At 42.1% G+C, this 16106-nt stretch overlaps 1 protein-coding gene and 1 pseudogene across 1 annotated transcript in view; one reads left to right on the top strand and one right to left on the bottom strand.

Moving 5' to 3' along the window:
- The window catches only part of AMBRA1 (autophagy/beclin-1 regulator 1), a 136084-nt gene that overhangs the window by 12324 nt on the left and 107654 nt on the right, over positions 1–16106 (top strand). The gene's annotated exons all lie outside the window — the stretch shown is intronic.
- LOC102764678 lies at positions 7247–14911 on the bottom strand (annotated as a pseudogene).

The raw sequence follows: 16106 nt of genomic DNA, 5'->3' as shown, positions 1-16106 counted from the left end.
TATCCCTCTCTAAAATCAATTAAAAAATATTTTAAAAATCTATAATAAAAGCATAATATGCCAATTAGACAGGATTTCCTTTCAGACGACCTTCCAGATGAAGCTGGGGCTGCAAGGGAAACCTGGGTCCCGGGTGCCAGGGGGAAGCTGGTGCTGGCAGCTGGGGGAAGGAAGGCCTACTCCTGCACAAATTTTGTGTTTCGGGCCTCTAGTAAATAAATAAAAAGGGTCATCAGCCCTGGCTGGTGGGCTCAGTGGTTAGAGTGTTAACCCTGGCTGGTTTGCTCAGTGGTTAGGGTGTTAACCCATGGACCAAATATCATGGGTTCGATTCCTGGTCAAGAGCATGTACCTGGGTTGCAGGTTCTGCTTGGCCCTGGTCAGGGCACGTGCAGGAGGCAAACAATTGATGTATCTCTCAATTTCCCTCCCTCCTTCCCACTCTCCCTAAAAAAAATTTCAATGGAAAAAATATCCTCTAGTGAGGATCAATAAAAAGGGGGGCTCATCAGAGGAAGTCTTAATAAGCTGACACTGGAGTAGAGATCTCAATCAAATAAGCAAGGAAGTAAACTGTTGATATCGGGGGAAAGAGCATTCTAGACAGAGAGGAGAAATACACGTAAAATCCCTGAGACTGGCTGGAACACAGCAATGATGGAATGGAAGAGATGACGTTAGAGAGGTAATGAAGACCAAATTATGCAGGGTCTTCTAAGCCGTTTAAGAGATTTTACAAAAAAAATAAGTAAAAATCTTCTCAACAGCCTTATATGTTTACATTTTACCTCTTTTTCTGAGTGCTTTGGGAAGCCATTGGAAGTGGAGTGGAGTAGCATGATCTAATATTTTAAAAGGATCACTGTGGCTGCTGTTTGAGAATAGATCGAAGAGGCTTTGCTAAATGGGGTAAATTAGGGTTAGGCCAACATCACAGTTTTATTTTTTTCACATATATATTTTTTAAATATATTTTTATTGATTTTTTACAGAGAGGGAGGGAGAGGGATAGAGAGTTGGAAACATCGATGAGAGAAAAACACTGATCAGCTGTCTCCCGCATACTCCCCACTGGGTATGTGCCCGTAACCAAGGCACACGCCCTTGACCGGAATCGAACCCGGACCCCTTCAGTCTGCAGGCTGATGCTCTATCCACTGAGGCAAACTGGCTAGGGCTTTTTCAAATATATTTATATACATATATATTTTTAAATATATTTTATTGATTTTTTACAGAGAGGGAGGGAGAGGGATAGAGAGTTGGAAACATCGATGAGAGAAAAACACTGATCAGCTGCCTCCCGCATACTCCCCACTGGGTATGTGCCCGTAACCAAGGCACACGCCCTTGACCGGAATCGAACCCGGGACCCTTGAGTCCGCAGGCCGACACTCTATCCACTGAGCCAAACCGGTTAGGGCCATATATTTTTAAAATTAATTTGTGTCTTGAGATGGTGGTGAAAACCAGAAAGTGAGAGTCAATGAGTGTGTTAGAGATAGATAGGCCTTAAATATGTAAATGAAGAGTTACTAAATAAAAAAAATAAAACAAAGCCTCTTAGTAGCATATTTGAAACAAACTCTGCTACCTCCCAACCATGATGGCATGGTACTGAAACTGTGCAGAAGGAAGAGGCTGAAACATTTACAGTGAGCAAGGGGTTATAAATGGAAACTTTGAGGTGCCTGTTTTTTCTACTTACAAAATTAATACAAATTCACGAATCCAGACATTACAGAAATGTGATATATAAAGTGAATGTCCTCAACAGTGTTAACCACTGTTAACAATTTGTGTTGACTCAGAATTTTTTCCTTTATTTGTAAAAAATGGGATCTATCACACTAAATCTTCTGTCCATCATTTATTTACACATTTCAGTTACTGTTTGGACATTTTTCCATGTTGATCTATATAGATCTGTTATATTCTTTTAACAATGGCATTGTGTTCCCACAATTGGATGCACCATAATTAAACATTCTCTGTTGGTAGGATCTGGGTTGTTTCTGTTTTTTTTTGCTTTCACAAACAATGCTGCAGTACCTTGTGTACTTGTGCAGGTGTTTCTAAAGAGGATGAACTTTTAGAAGCATAGTTGATGGGGCCAAAGAGTATGAACATTGTTAATGATAAATGAAGGTTAATTGTATAGTATTCATTCTAATTCATTTAAGATGTGAACATAATTTTATAGGTATTTACAATTTCATAGATTTGGGATTCCTAATGCTGTGGGTTTTGTGTTTTTTCCTTCTCCCATAAGATTTTAAGGTTCTCAGGAATAAATTCTAGCACTGGGTTTTTCAAGACGGTGCTCTTCAAGATTGAGAAGGACTTACTAATGTTTTAGTAATTCTGAATATCTGCCACCTAGAGATGTTTGTGTATTTTTCTTCTCAACAGCCTTAAATGAGGGAGACATAATAAGTTGGTTCCAGGTATGGCATTCTCTGCTTACTGACTCTGGGCCACATATAGTCTTCTGGGTCTTGTTAAATAATTGGGAGAATCCAGATATCTCTTCCCCCACTCTAAGGCAGTAACAGTTAGATATTTGATTTATTTGTCTTTAGGAGTATTTAGAAAACTCATTTCTCTCTTTGGCAATATGAGAGTGAGGATAGGATGGAATAGAGAGGAAGCATCTGCTCATCTGCTCAACCTGAGCCTCTGTGAACTCTGTGTAATCCCTATTTATACCTCTTTAAGGGTTGGCAAAGTTTTTCTGTGAAAGACAAGATAGTAAATATTTTAGGCTTTGTAGGCTATACAGTCTCTGTTGCAATATTGAGCTTTGCCATTGTAGCATGAAAGCAGCCATAGACAATATATAAATGAATGAGTGTGGCTGTGTTCCAACAATACTTTATGGACACATGCTATTTTCATATAATTTTCACGTCATGAAATAGTCTACTTTTGATTTTTTTTTTTTTTAGCTATTTAAAAATGTAAAAACCATTCTTAGTTTTGGGGCAGTGCAAAAACAGGCAGCAGGCCAGATCTGGCTGACAGGCAGTGGTTTACCAATCCCTGCTTTATGTGAACGTGATTTGGAAGAGAGTTAGGTGCGATAGTAATTGAAGGTATGATAATGAGGGCCCAGAAGAACTAGGCTCCTCTCCCTCTACTTTGGACAAGATGTCCTAAGTATTGGCCTCACCTAAGGATATTTTTCTGTTGATCTTTGAGAGAGAGTGGGAGAGAGAGGGAGAGAGAGAAAAACATTGATGTGAGAGAAACACATAGATTAGTTTCCTCCTGCATGCACTCTAACCAGGGCTCAGGCCAGGGAGGAGCCTGTAACCAAAGTACGGTGTGCCCTTGGCTGAAATCGAACCCAGGGCCCTTTGGCCCGTAGGCGTATGCTCTATCCACTGAGCCAAAGTATTGGCTCTTGAAAGACTATTTTGATGGTTAAGAGCAGGCATACTAGTAAGTGCATAAAGAGTTTCTTGTTTCCTATACTGTTTGTCTTGGGAATTGTTTGCAAGCTGGGGAAGATGCGCACGTCTAGGTCCTCCAGGGCAGTATGCTTGACAGGCGGCCCTTCTCCCACCGCAGGTCAAATTAGTGCCAGTTAGGCTGATGTAAATTATCCCCCATCGTCCCTCTCTCTGAGACAAAATGGTGTAGAACAGTCTGTGTGCTGTGTATATGCACTGAGAACTGGAAAAGATGTAATCGCTTCTGTCAGTGCAGAGTGTTGGAGTGCTACGGGACAGCAGTGGGATCCATATGTGTGCTGCACATACATGGGAGTAGTTTCTCATGTAATCATTTTTCCCCTTCAGATCACCCTCTACTGCATTTATTCAGAGTAGTGCTCTAAAGGGTGCGTTGGAGGTTTTGCTAAGACAGTAACATCAGGTGTATGGAGTTTTGTTTGCATAATATATTTTGCTTATTATAATTAGTCCCAGCCCGGTAGAGCTGTGCAGGTAGCTTCCCTTCATCCTCTTGGGCTTGTTATATCTTTATGGGTAGAGGGAGAATCCAGTACATTCTTCTTGGGAGTAGTATACCTGAAAACATTTCCATGTGCACACATTTGGCTTTGGTGTGTGGGCCTGTTACATTAGCCCAGAGAGTGCAAAACAACCTTCAGGAATGTTTGTTTGGCTTCATAAATAGTTTTTCCCCACATAAATACAGATTTCTGGATTCTGTTGGAAAATATGGAAGGATCTGGCTTGCACTCCCTGAATTAACAATAAGCAGGAGTTGAGTAGTCATCCCTTTATTCAAGGCCTGGACTTTCTTTGTAACTTAGTCTGCATGGGGCTGACTTTACACATTTATGTTTCCTACTTAATTCCAATTTTGTGTTGGTTACCACCATTCCATTAGTTCAAGCAAAACGTGTTGATGTTTATGTGTAAGCAGGTATCTCCTGAGTGCCCTATCATTTGGCTCCACCAGGGGGAGGCACTAGACATTGCAATACCCTCTCCTGTACCCATTGCATCCTGCCTAATTCATCCACAAGGGGCTGTCCTGCTGCTGGAGGCTGACATGCTGAAAGCCCCCTCAACTGAGAAGCTGCCTGACTTTTTAATAGCAATAATTAATAAACTCCTCCTCTGTTTCCAAAAAGGGAAAGTGGAGGTGCCAAGCTTTTTGCTGGCTGGGGTGCACTTCAGTGAGCAGATCGCTGTTATGTCAGGTTATGCAGCATGAAAGCAACCATCCTTTTTTTTAAAAAAAATATATTTTATTGATTTTTTACAGAGAGGAAGAGAGAGGGATAGAGAGTTTGAAACATCGATCAGCTGCCTCCTGCACACCTCCCACTGGGGATGTGCCTGCAACCAAGGTACATGCCCTTGACCGGAATCGAACCCGGAACCCCTCAGTCCGCAGGCTGACGCTCTATCCACTGAGCCAAACCGATCAGGGCGAAAGCAACCATCCTTTAATGATGAACTAAGTGAAATAAAATATTGGAGAATATCTCCCTGTGAGCAGAGTGTCTTGGACAAAAGGGTGGGTTCCAGTGAAAAGGATGCTTGATTTCAGTGTCACCTGCTAGAAAATGAGAAGTCAATTTAGAGCAGGAGTAGGAAATTGTAATGATAAAGGCATAAAAGACTGAAAGTATGGCCTTATTATAGAAAGAGAATTGCAGTTTGTTAATAACATGTGCCCCTTTCCTTTGCTGCATCAGAGGGTTTGAGTGTCAAACTTTTTGTCTCTTATTTTTTCCTCCCCTACACATGTTCACATACATTTCTCAGTTTTCCACTATCTCCCTGTTATCACCTTGGATCATTTCGCCTAGCAAAATAGCTTATATCCTTTCTTTTCTTTGTTCTGATGGCAAATAAAACCCATTTGCATGTTTCTTTTCCTTTTGTTTTTCCCTTTTCATTTTAAGGAATATTGTTCTAAAGCAAAAACATTAATAAAACCATAGGTCTATTCCAAGATTTCTCAATATTGTCTATAACATTCCATTCAGAAGGTAGAAAACCACAAAGTCCTTCCTGAGGACAGGTGTAGATGGAAAGTAATACTGCATAACTGCACTGTACAGAATACAACTGTGAAGACAGAGAAATGCAATTACTTAATTTCCCATTCCCCAGGTCACTTTTGTTGAACTGCTCACTTAACATCCTGGGAACTATCTTGTTGAGATCTGCCACTGTGATCTATGAGTGATGCTGCCTTCATCTATCTGGGTTAGCTTAAAGGACAAAGCCTCAGTATCACAGGTCATCTATTAGCAGTGGTTCTCAACCTTCTGGCCCTTTAAATACAGTTCCTCATGTTGTGTCCCAACCTTAAAATTATTTTCGTTGCTACTTCATAACTGTAATGTTGCTACTGTTATTAATTGTAATGTAAATATCTGATATGCAGGATGGTCTTAGGTGACCCCTGTGAAAGGGTTGTTCGACCGCCAAAGGGGTCGCGACCCACAGGTTGAGAACCGCTGTATTAGAGACATTATGCACATAATTATTTTCCTATCAAGATCCTCCAACTTAACAATTTAAGTAGCTAAAATATAATTGAGGTCACATATGTACCATACCTGGAACTACACATAAACATACTCTGTTCACAAATGTTTAGCTTTATAGCAACCTTGGGACAGTCAATAGCACAGTCACATTTTTAAAAATCAAGAGAAGTAAACACAACAGGGATTTTGTACATTGGCAGAAAATTCTGTTCCTGGTAGTAGTCAGGAAATAATTGGCTAAAGAAATAGGTTCATGGAGAGGCATGATCTAGAATCTAAGTAACAGAATAATAGGATACTTGAAAAAGTCATACAAATCCTAACAGAGTCTATTATTTTACTTTGATAGTTTTTTATTCAAAAGTTAAAAAAACCCACCAAAAAACAACCCAAGTGATTATTTCTTGTTTCCTTAATTAAATATTTTACTCTAAAATTGGTGAAATCATGTGACTATCTAGAGAAATTTTTCTAATCACAAGATTCTTTGCAATGGAGTAATTAATTAGTAAGCTCAAAGTGAACCCTGAATTGGCTACAGAAATTTGTGGAACAATAATATATTTCCCCAAATCTGAAGAACAGGAGATTTAGGCAGATAGTAACATCAAGAAGAGCCAGTCAAATATTTAAATGGCACCCTGAAAATGGTTCATAGCAAAATGTAATTTTCTTTTAGCTTTCATTATATGGGTGAAACTATTCAGTCAGAGAATAGATGGAGGTAGGGGTAGAGGTGCCTGGTTAGGCTGTACCAAGACAATTCCACTCTGATGTATCTACAAAAGGAAAATAACTTTTGTGGCTTATCTTCATCAAGGCAGTCTAGTCCCCTCAACTCCATTGTGTGCTTGGGAAAAGATAGTAAAAATGCTTCCATAAGAGGGAAAGACTAATAGGACACTACAAGCTCACTCTGGAGAGATATGGTAATGTCATGGAAAGGAGCACGACATGTTGATTTTAACATTTTTTTTTTTAATTGGAGGAATTTGTCATGTTTACACCATTGGAAAATTGGAGCCCTCCCCCCAAAAGATAATGCAGAAAAATTAAATTCATGAAAGAAAGTATACATTTAAAGTAGGCAAAAAATGGTATGCATATTTTCAAAAACATACAAAGTAGTATCGCTATGAAATGCCTTGATTTGCATGTGACATAGTACATATTTCATATTAACCAGATCCAGTTGCTCTAGTAAACTTCTATTACATATGTTTTAAAATGTCGATTTTTAAAAATTAATCTTATTTTTAAGCCAGTTCATAAAACCTGTATTTGTGCACCCATGAATAAATGATCCTGCTTGGTATCTTCTTCGATTCGAGATGCTAAAAGATGAATAAAACTAATTTTTAAAAACTTCAAGTTACAGATAACATTTTTAATAAAAAATAGTATATTTCTTCAAGTTTTCTCAATCACACTACTAAAATTAACATATTCATTTATTCTAGATTTCCATATATAAATACCAGTCAATTGTTTGTTGGCTATTTAAATCATAAGTGAAATTATTCTTAGAACTGGGTCATAGTATATGGAATGCCTTAACTTTTCTTAGTTCAGATCCTGTAAAGTACATAACCCTGCCCTTTTAATTGCTTTCAGCTGATGTACTGACTTTGCAGTCTGTATTTTTTTTTTTAAATATATTTTATTGATTTTCTACAGAGAAGAAGGGAGAGGGATAGAGAGTTACAAACATTGATGAGAGAGAAACATCGACCAGCTGCCTCCTGCACGCCCCCCAGTGGGGATGTGCTCGCAACCAAGGTACATGCCCTTGACCGGAATCAAACCTGGGACCCTTGAGTCCGCAGGTCAACGCTCTATCCACGGAGCCAAACCGGTTCGGCTGCAGTCTGTATTTTGTAAGAGATCAGATAACTGTAGCTCAGAAGAAACCATATAATGTGGCATGGGCAATGACTTCAGTGGCACTATTCCATCTTTATTTGTCCAGACAGTTGCTTTCAGCCCTGCATTGAGGCCTCCTTCTATATCAGTTTCTTGTGTATCGCCAACAATCACACAGTCCTAGGCTGTACTCCAAGGAGATCACAGCAGTAATAAAATATGGAAGGGCTGGTTTCTCTTCTTTCTGTTCTCCACCTACAATAGTAGCATCAAAACAGGATTGAGGCACAAACTTCTATCTTCTCCCTCTGGGTCTGTCTGTCTCCATCCTATCTAATAAAGAGGGACTATGCTAATTGACTGCCATACCCTCAAAAATGGCAGCACTAACAGTCACAAGATGACTGGCAGGGGAGGGCAGTTGTGGGCAATTAGGCCAGCAGGGGAGGACAGTTAGGGGTGACCGGGCCAGCAGGGGAGGGCAGTTGGGAGGGGACCAGGCCAGCAGGGGAGGGCAGTTGTGGGGGACCAGGCAGGCAGGGGAGAGCAGTTGGGGGCGATCGGGCTGGCAGGGGAGAGGTTAGGGGGTGATCATGCTTGCAGGCAGAAGTAGTTAGGGGCAATCAGGCAGGCAGGCAGGCAGGTAGGCGAGCAGTTGAGAGCCAGCAGTCCCAGATTGTGAGAGGGATGTCCCAGATTGGAGAGGGTGCAGGCTGGGCTGAGGGACACACCCCCCCAGCGTACAAATTTCGTGCACCGGGCCTCTAGTTTGGTAATAAAAGGCAGACCTCCTTTTGAAGTTCAGTGAGCATGACATTGACATCTTCTGCTAGAGTCATATTCTGTAAGTGTGTAGATTTCCACAGAAAATAACATTCTTCAGCCAATTTCCCATTGGCTACACTACCCTTTGTTTCTTGAATTGCTTCTTCCCAGTGTGAAGTCCTTAGATCAGTAATGCATGCATTGGGAAGATTAAAACATTCCTTGCTGCCGAAACCGGTTTGGCTCAGTGGATAGAGCGTCAGCCTGCGGACTGAGAGGTCCCGGGTTCGATTCCGGTCAAGGGCATGTACCTGGGTTGCGGGCACATCCCCGGTGGTGGATGTGCAGGAGGCAGCTGATCAATGTTTCTCTCTCATCGATGTTTCTAACTCTCTCTATCTCTCTCCCTTCCTCTCTGTGAAAAATCAATAAAATATATTTAAAAAACAAAAACAAAAAACATTCCTTGCTGAGTTTAACTTGAACTTTGTCGCAAATGATTCCAGCCTCTTTTTTGTAATGAATGGTATTTTGATTGTAAGGGCTTTACTATCTTTTCTACTTGCTGGGGCCATATTAATGAGCATGTTGTCCAGGTCAAAGAAAACAGGCTGCGTGCCTATCCCCACCCCACTGGCTTGCCCGACAGCTGCACATGCATAAGTCAGGCCCGTGGACTACATTATTTTTTTTAATTGTGATTTAAAAACAAAACAAATTTACCCTCTTAACAATTTTTAAATGTACAGTATTATTAAGTATACGCATATAGTTGTATAACAGATCTCTGGAACTTTTGCTTTTTGCATTAGTGAAACACTGTATTCATTGAACAATTCATTTTCCTGCTCCTGTCCCCTGGCAACCACCATTCTGTTTTCTTTTTCTACTAGAGGCCCAGTGCACGACATTCGTGCACTGAGGGGTGGTGTCCCTCAGCCCGGCCTGCGCCCTCTCTCAGTCCGGGACCCTGAGGGGTCAGCCCGGCCTGCGCCCTCTCTCAGTCTGGGACCCTGAGGGGTCCTCAGCGCTGCCGCAGAGGTGGGAGAGGCTCCCACCACCACTGCTGTGCTTGCCAGCCGTGAGCCCAGCTTCTGGCTGAGCGGCACTTCCACAGGGGGAGCACACTGATCACCAGGGGGCAGCTCCTGCATTGAGCGTCTGCCCCCTGGTGGTCAGTGCACGTCATAGGGACCCATCATTCTCCTGTTTGGTTGATTTGCATATTAGCCTTTTATTATATAGGATGAGTTTGATTACTTTAAATACTTCATATAAGTGGAATTGTGCCTATGTCTTTGTGTGATTGGCTTATTTCATTTAGTATAATGTTCTGAAGGCTCATCTATGTTGTATCATATGACAGGATTTTCTTTTTTTAAAAATATATTTTATTGATTTTATACAGAGAGGAAGGGATAGAGAGTTAGAAACATTGATGAGAGAGAAACATCAATCAGCTGCTTCCTAAACAACCCCTACTGGGGATGTGCCCGCAACCAAGGTACATGCCCTTGACCACACGAACCCAGGGGACCCTTCTGTCCGCAGGCGGATGCTCTATCCATTGAGCCAAATCTAGGTAAAGGTTTGTCAATTTTTTATTTTTTTCTTTAGCTCTCACCTGAGGATATGCTTTCATTGATTTCAAGAGAGAGTGCGGGAAAGAGGGAGGAAGGAGAGGGAGGAGAGAGAGAGAGAGAGAAAGAGAAACGTCGATGTGAGACACATACATAGATTGGTTGCCTCCCACATGTACCTAGCCTGCAACCTAGGTATGTGCCCTTGACTGGAATTGAACCCGGAACCCTTTAGTCCGCAGGCAGATGCTCTAGCCACTGAGCCAAACCAGTTAGGGCTATACCACATTTTCTTTATTCATTCATCTGGCTCTGTTGTGTAACCTTAGGCAAGTTAAGTAGCCTCTCTAAATCTCAACTTCTTCAATTGTAAAATTGTGTATTTGGACCGTCCCAGTTGCTCAGTTGGTTGGAGCATCATCTCATGTACCAAAAGGGTTGCAGGTTCGATTCCCAGTTGGGGCATATACCTGGGTTGTGGGTTCAATCCTTGGTCTGGGTGCATATGGGGAAGTTGAGGGGGCACAGCCGATCAGTGTTTCTCACTTCTGTGATTCTTTCTCTCCCTCTCCTTCATTCCTCCCCCTCTCCCCCGTAAAGTCAGTAGACATATACTTGGGTGAGGATTTTTTAAAAAGTGTGTGTGAGGATTAAATAAGTTAAACCAGCGGTTGCCAATCTCAGACTTCGCAGGCCACCAGTGGTTGGTAACCACTGAGTTAAACAGCTGCTTTTATAAGTTTAGGTCAGTGGTTCTCAACCTTGGCTGCACATTAGAATCACCTGGGAGGGAATCTTTTTAAAATCCTGATTTCTGGGCCTCATCCTCTGGAAATTCTCTTTCTTTGTTATGGGGTGGGGCCACAACATTAGTAACAAAGAAACAGAATTTCCAGAGGATGAGGCCCAGAAATCAGGATTTTAAAAAGAGCCCCAGGTGATTCTAATGTGCAGCCAAGGTTGAGAACCACTGGTTTAGGTGGTCAAGAAATGCATGCTCTTTTCTTTCTTTTTTCATTATTACTTTGCTCAAAAAAAAAAAATTAATAAAACCAAGACAGAAAATCTCTTATTTTGCCATGACATATTCCCTGCAGGTTATTTTCTTTCTTGTCTGTTAATATCATTTTTTGGAGTCAGTCTCCATGGGGTAGCTGAAATCTCACCATTTAAAATTGGAGTAAACCAAGTACAAAAGAATGTGAGGTGGCTTGTAAAGAGAGGATAACAAATGGCTATTGAGGTAGGGCTGGTACAGGTTACTTCCATTAGTCACTTACTGCAGACACACTAAGGTTCTTTTTAGAAAGTAGAATAATACGAAAGTAGTTTGATCTATACCAAGGGAATGGGATATTATCTTCATTTTTCCTGCACTCCTTTGTAGTGATTTGTGCAGAAAAACTGGTCCTGCATCTTGATAGGGAAGGGAGCACAAATATCTTTAATTTCCCAAATTCTAGGACTACCTTCTGCATACAAGGCAGAAGTGTTTCAGAAAGATGGAGAGCCTGATTGGGATAGAGAGGAAAGAGTAGCAAGTCTTTCTAAATTCACATTGACCCTCCTGACCAATACCAAGATCTCATGCTTTGGACAGACACTGTGAGCAAGTTTGCACTGAGTTTTATTATTAAAGGTCTGCTTCCAAATGTCTTGTTTGATGTTTTGCTTTGGTGGCCAAGGTTCCTTTGAGTACAGCTGTGATTACTTTAGGCTTGTAAGCTAACTTCATGGACTTAGTTTCGCTGTTGTGACCAGCTTGAAAGTTCTACAAGAACAGGAACCATTTCCTTTATCTGTTGATGTATAACAAACCACACAACAAAACTTAGTGACTTAAAAAAACAGTTTATTATCTTTCATTGTTCTTTGGGTAGATTGGGCTCAGTTGGGAATTTCTGTTGGTCTTGCTTGGGTCTGTCTGGAGTTAGAGTTATTTGGAGGTTCAATTGGGACAACGAAGCCTTTTTCCCTCTTAATGTCTCAGGGCTTCCTTTCTTCATGCAGCCTCTCCAGCAGACTTTTTAATGATCCTCACCTGAGGATATTTTTCCATTGCTCTTTAGAGAGTGTGGGAGGGAGGGAGGGAGGAAGGGGGGGGAGAGAGAGAGAGAAACATCAATGTGAGAGAGAGACATCGATTGGTTATCTCCTGCGTTTGCCCCAACCAGGGCCTGGGATCGAACCTGCATCCCAAGTATGTGCCCTTGATCGGAAATTGAATCTGCAACCCTTCAGTCCACAGGCTGACACTTTAACCACTGGGCAAAACTGGTTAGGGCTCTAAGGTCTTTTTACACAGGTATCCATTCAGCAGGCATCCAGATCTCTGAGATTGTAACCATTTTAGTGCTAGTGAAAAGAAGTTAATTTACTTCCTAATTATAGTAGAGGGGGGAAATGAATAAATATTTAGCATGCTGGGAATTAAATGGCATCCAGGCTCCCCAGAGTTAATCTTCTGGGTGGTATTGATTGACATGCTGGAGGAAGTTAATGTGTGATTCTTTTGGGATATGATTGATTCTTTGGGGAATGGGGAGGAGAGTGGAAATTGCAGTTTCACTACTAATTGTACTTTAGGTGTCATTTATGACAATTTCATGTTGTCTAGACAGAAGGAAATGGTGGAGAAATTATTTCATTTCTGGAGTCAAATGCTGAGTCCAAAAGGAATCAAGAAGGTTGCTGAACTCAGGAACAGGGTGAAAGGCCAAGTAAACCTCCAGAGGTGAAGTAGTGAAAATCAGATGTCACTAAGAGAAGCAGTTCAGAATGAACCCAGGGTATAAGAAAAGTGGGTGTACTCTGAGCTTTGTTTTAGCTCAAGGGCTAATCATGGGTTGTTTGGGGTCTGAGCTGGAGTCTGTCCTCTTGTCTATTTTTGTAGATTCCAGAAACCTCATTACTTGAACAGACATGAACCAGGAAGGCTGCTTCTTTGCCTATCCTATATAATAAAAGCCTAATATGCAGTTGTCCCCTCGGGCGGTCGTTTGACCGGGAGACCGAGAATTCAACTGCTCGCTATGGTGTGTGCTGACCACCAGGGGTGGCACAGAACATGGCTGGTGTCGGCAATGCAGCGCTGGCAGCAGGCGGCAGTGGAGGTGCTGCTGGCCCTGATAGTGGGACCATGGCGGGATGGTGGAGCACGTGGTGCCAGGCCAAGGTGGGTGCGGTTGGGGGGTGGGGGGAGAGGTGCTGCCTAGGGCCCAGAGGTCAGCTGGGACCTGCCCTTCCATGCCAGACATTCACGCTTCAATTGCAGGCCAGGCCTAAGGACCACACCCGTGCTGGAATTTTGTGCACTGAGCCTCTAGTGCAGCGGTTCTCAACCTGTGAGTTGCGACCCCTTTGGGGGTCGAACGACCCTTTCACAGGGGTCGCCTAAGACCATCAGAAAACACATATATAATTACATATTGTTTTTGTGATTAATCACTATGCTTTAATTATGTTCAATTTGTAACAATGAAAATACATCCTGCATATCAGATATTTACATGACGATTCATAACAGTAGCAAAATTACAGTTATGAAGTAGCAATGAAAATAATTTTATGGTTGGGGGTCACCACACATGAGGAACTGTATTAAAGGGTCGCGGCATTAGGAAGGTTGAGAACCACTGCTCTAGTGGTTAATACTAGTAAATACCCAGCCCACTGTGCATTTCTTTTTTCTCATTCTTGGAAGGCTTCATTTACTAACTCTCTACCTACCTGATGTTGGCTCTAAGGTTTTGCTTCATACATATATAGTTTGCAATAGACCAGGTTCAGTAGCCTATCACTTAGAGCAAATGTCCTTGGTTGAGGGATTTTTCAATTTTAGGTCAGGAACATGAATATGAAAAATAATCTAAGAGGAAATGTACAGGTTTGCTGTTACTGAACAAGAAATGATTCTACCAATGTATTCTTTGTAGAATTAGTGGGCCTAGAGGTAGACTGTTTTGGAATGTCTATTCTGAACAAAATTACCTGAGAATTCAGGATTATTGATTTCTTCTAGATTGAGAGGGGGCAGTCAATCAGGATTCACTGCCTCTTAATTAAAGTCAAACCTGTATATCACAGCTGCTGTTTGTGGGGGGATGTGTGCATGTGAGTATCAGAATACCTGTGGAACTTGTCATTGATATACTCTTACTCAATCTTTAGTGAAAAGCCTTTGATCTAAATCCCTAGTTGAAAAAAAAAGTCTGTGGTCGGTGAGCAGACCACCCAGTCTCCCAGAGAAAATGGATTTGGAGGCAGAGTAAACATTTCCATATAGATGACCTTGGACATTTGAGTTCAGATGCTGACAGAAGCGATTTTTTTATTACAGATTGAAGTTTCATAACTATAGTGCAATGTGTTGAGGGATATACAAGAGCTAAGCATTCTACCAACCAATCATTTTTCAGTTGATGAAAATAACTACCCCACCAAACAGCAGAAGGTCAGATGTTCTCAGAAGGATCTGGCTGGCTTTTCAGACAAGATCTTTGTATAGCTGGATACACATTTGCATACTGCATAAGAATTCTGTTTCCAGCTTCCTCCCTTTTGGTGTGTGATTATGTTGTGCTCTGATGTTTTACCATCTACTGCTCATTACACAGAGGGATATATTAATGTTTTGTAAAGATACTTTAAAGCAAGCATGTCAAACTCGCCGGCGGCTACTAGTTTGACATACTTGCTTTAAAGTTTTTCTGGTGTAGCACATTGTTTGTGCTTGATGATAGTAAAAATAAGGCTGATCCACTCAGTGTGGGTTGTGAGCTCTTTCTGTAGTATATCTGGCTTTTTCCTGAGGTTATTAGCCTTTTAGGTGTGCCACCTTGCCTTGATCTACCCCACAGCAAGGGGCAGAGATGGCCTGCCAGGCTCTGCTGGCAACTGCACCATGTGCTTACAAGTACACACCTAGAAACTGGGGGGCCCTGCAGTGATCACATGAATACCTATCGTTGGATAACTTAAGTGATAATTGCCAGTGTGTGAAATGGGGAGGTTCTGATGCCTCCGCTTTAAAGCAGAGATGTCAATTTGAAAATCATAATAGAGGTGTCGTTTCAGAACACACAATTATTTTTTACAAAGAATTAGGGCTTGTCATCTCCCAGCCCAGGCATGCAGAGATCTGGAGCTTTTAGAGCGGGATTCAGAAATGAAGAAGGCAAGAGTGCATCCTGGTTTTCTTGGCCCCCTGCCCCTTCGTCCCCCTGAAAATATTGCCCTCTTTCTCCTGTGGGGTCTCATTTGGCAATACACTGTCCAGGAATATCAGTGGTAGTTTCCCAGGCAAGTAGCCAGCCTCTGACTTTATGATTTAACTAGAGCAGTGGTTCTCAACCTTCTCGCCCTTTAAATACAGTTCCTCATGTTGTGACCCAACCATACAATTATTTTGGTTGCTACTTCATAACTGTAATGTTGCTACTGTTATGAATCATAATGTAAATATCTGATATGCAAGATGGTCTTAGGCGACCCCTGTGAAAGGGTTGTTCGACCGCCAAAGGGGTCGTGACCCACAGGTTGAAAACCACTGAACTAGAGGCTTGGTGCATGCATTTGTGCATGGGTGGGGTCCAGCCAGCCTGCCCCTATTGGGGCTGATCTGGTGGGCCGGCTTGGGGTGGGGAGGGGAGGTTGGCTGGCTGGCCCCACCCCTGATTGGGGTGGAGGTGGGCCGATTGGGGGTGATTGGGGGTCGGGCCAGCTGAGGAGAGGGGCCACTGGCAGTTGGCTGTCTGGCCCAACCCCTGGTCGAACTCCTGATTGAGAGGACAATTTGCATATTAGCCTTTTATTATATAGAATAGGATAAGCCACCCAGGGACCAGGCTGTGCTGCATTTAGGACAACTATGTCAGCAGTTTAACCTTAAATGATCAAAGGGATGAAGGGTGATTAAG

The sequence above is a fragment of the Myotis davidii genome, unplaced genomic scaffold, assembly GCF_000327345.1.
Source record: "Myotis davidii unplaced genomic scaffold, ASM32734v1 scaffold265, whole genome shotgun sequence".
NCBI classification, from domain to species: domain Eukaryota; kingdom Metazoa; phylum Chordata; class Mammalia; order Chiroptera; family Vespertilionidae; genus Myotis; species Myotis davidii.
The sequence above is the reverse complement of the archived record's forward strand: the minus strand, read 5'-3'. Positions and strand labels throughout refer to the sequence as shown.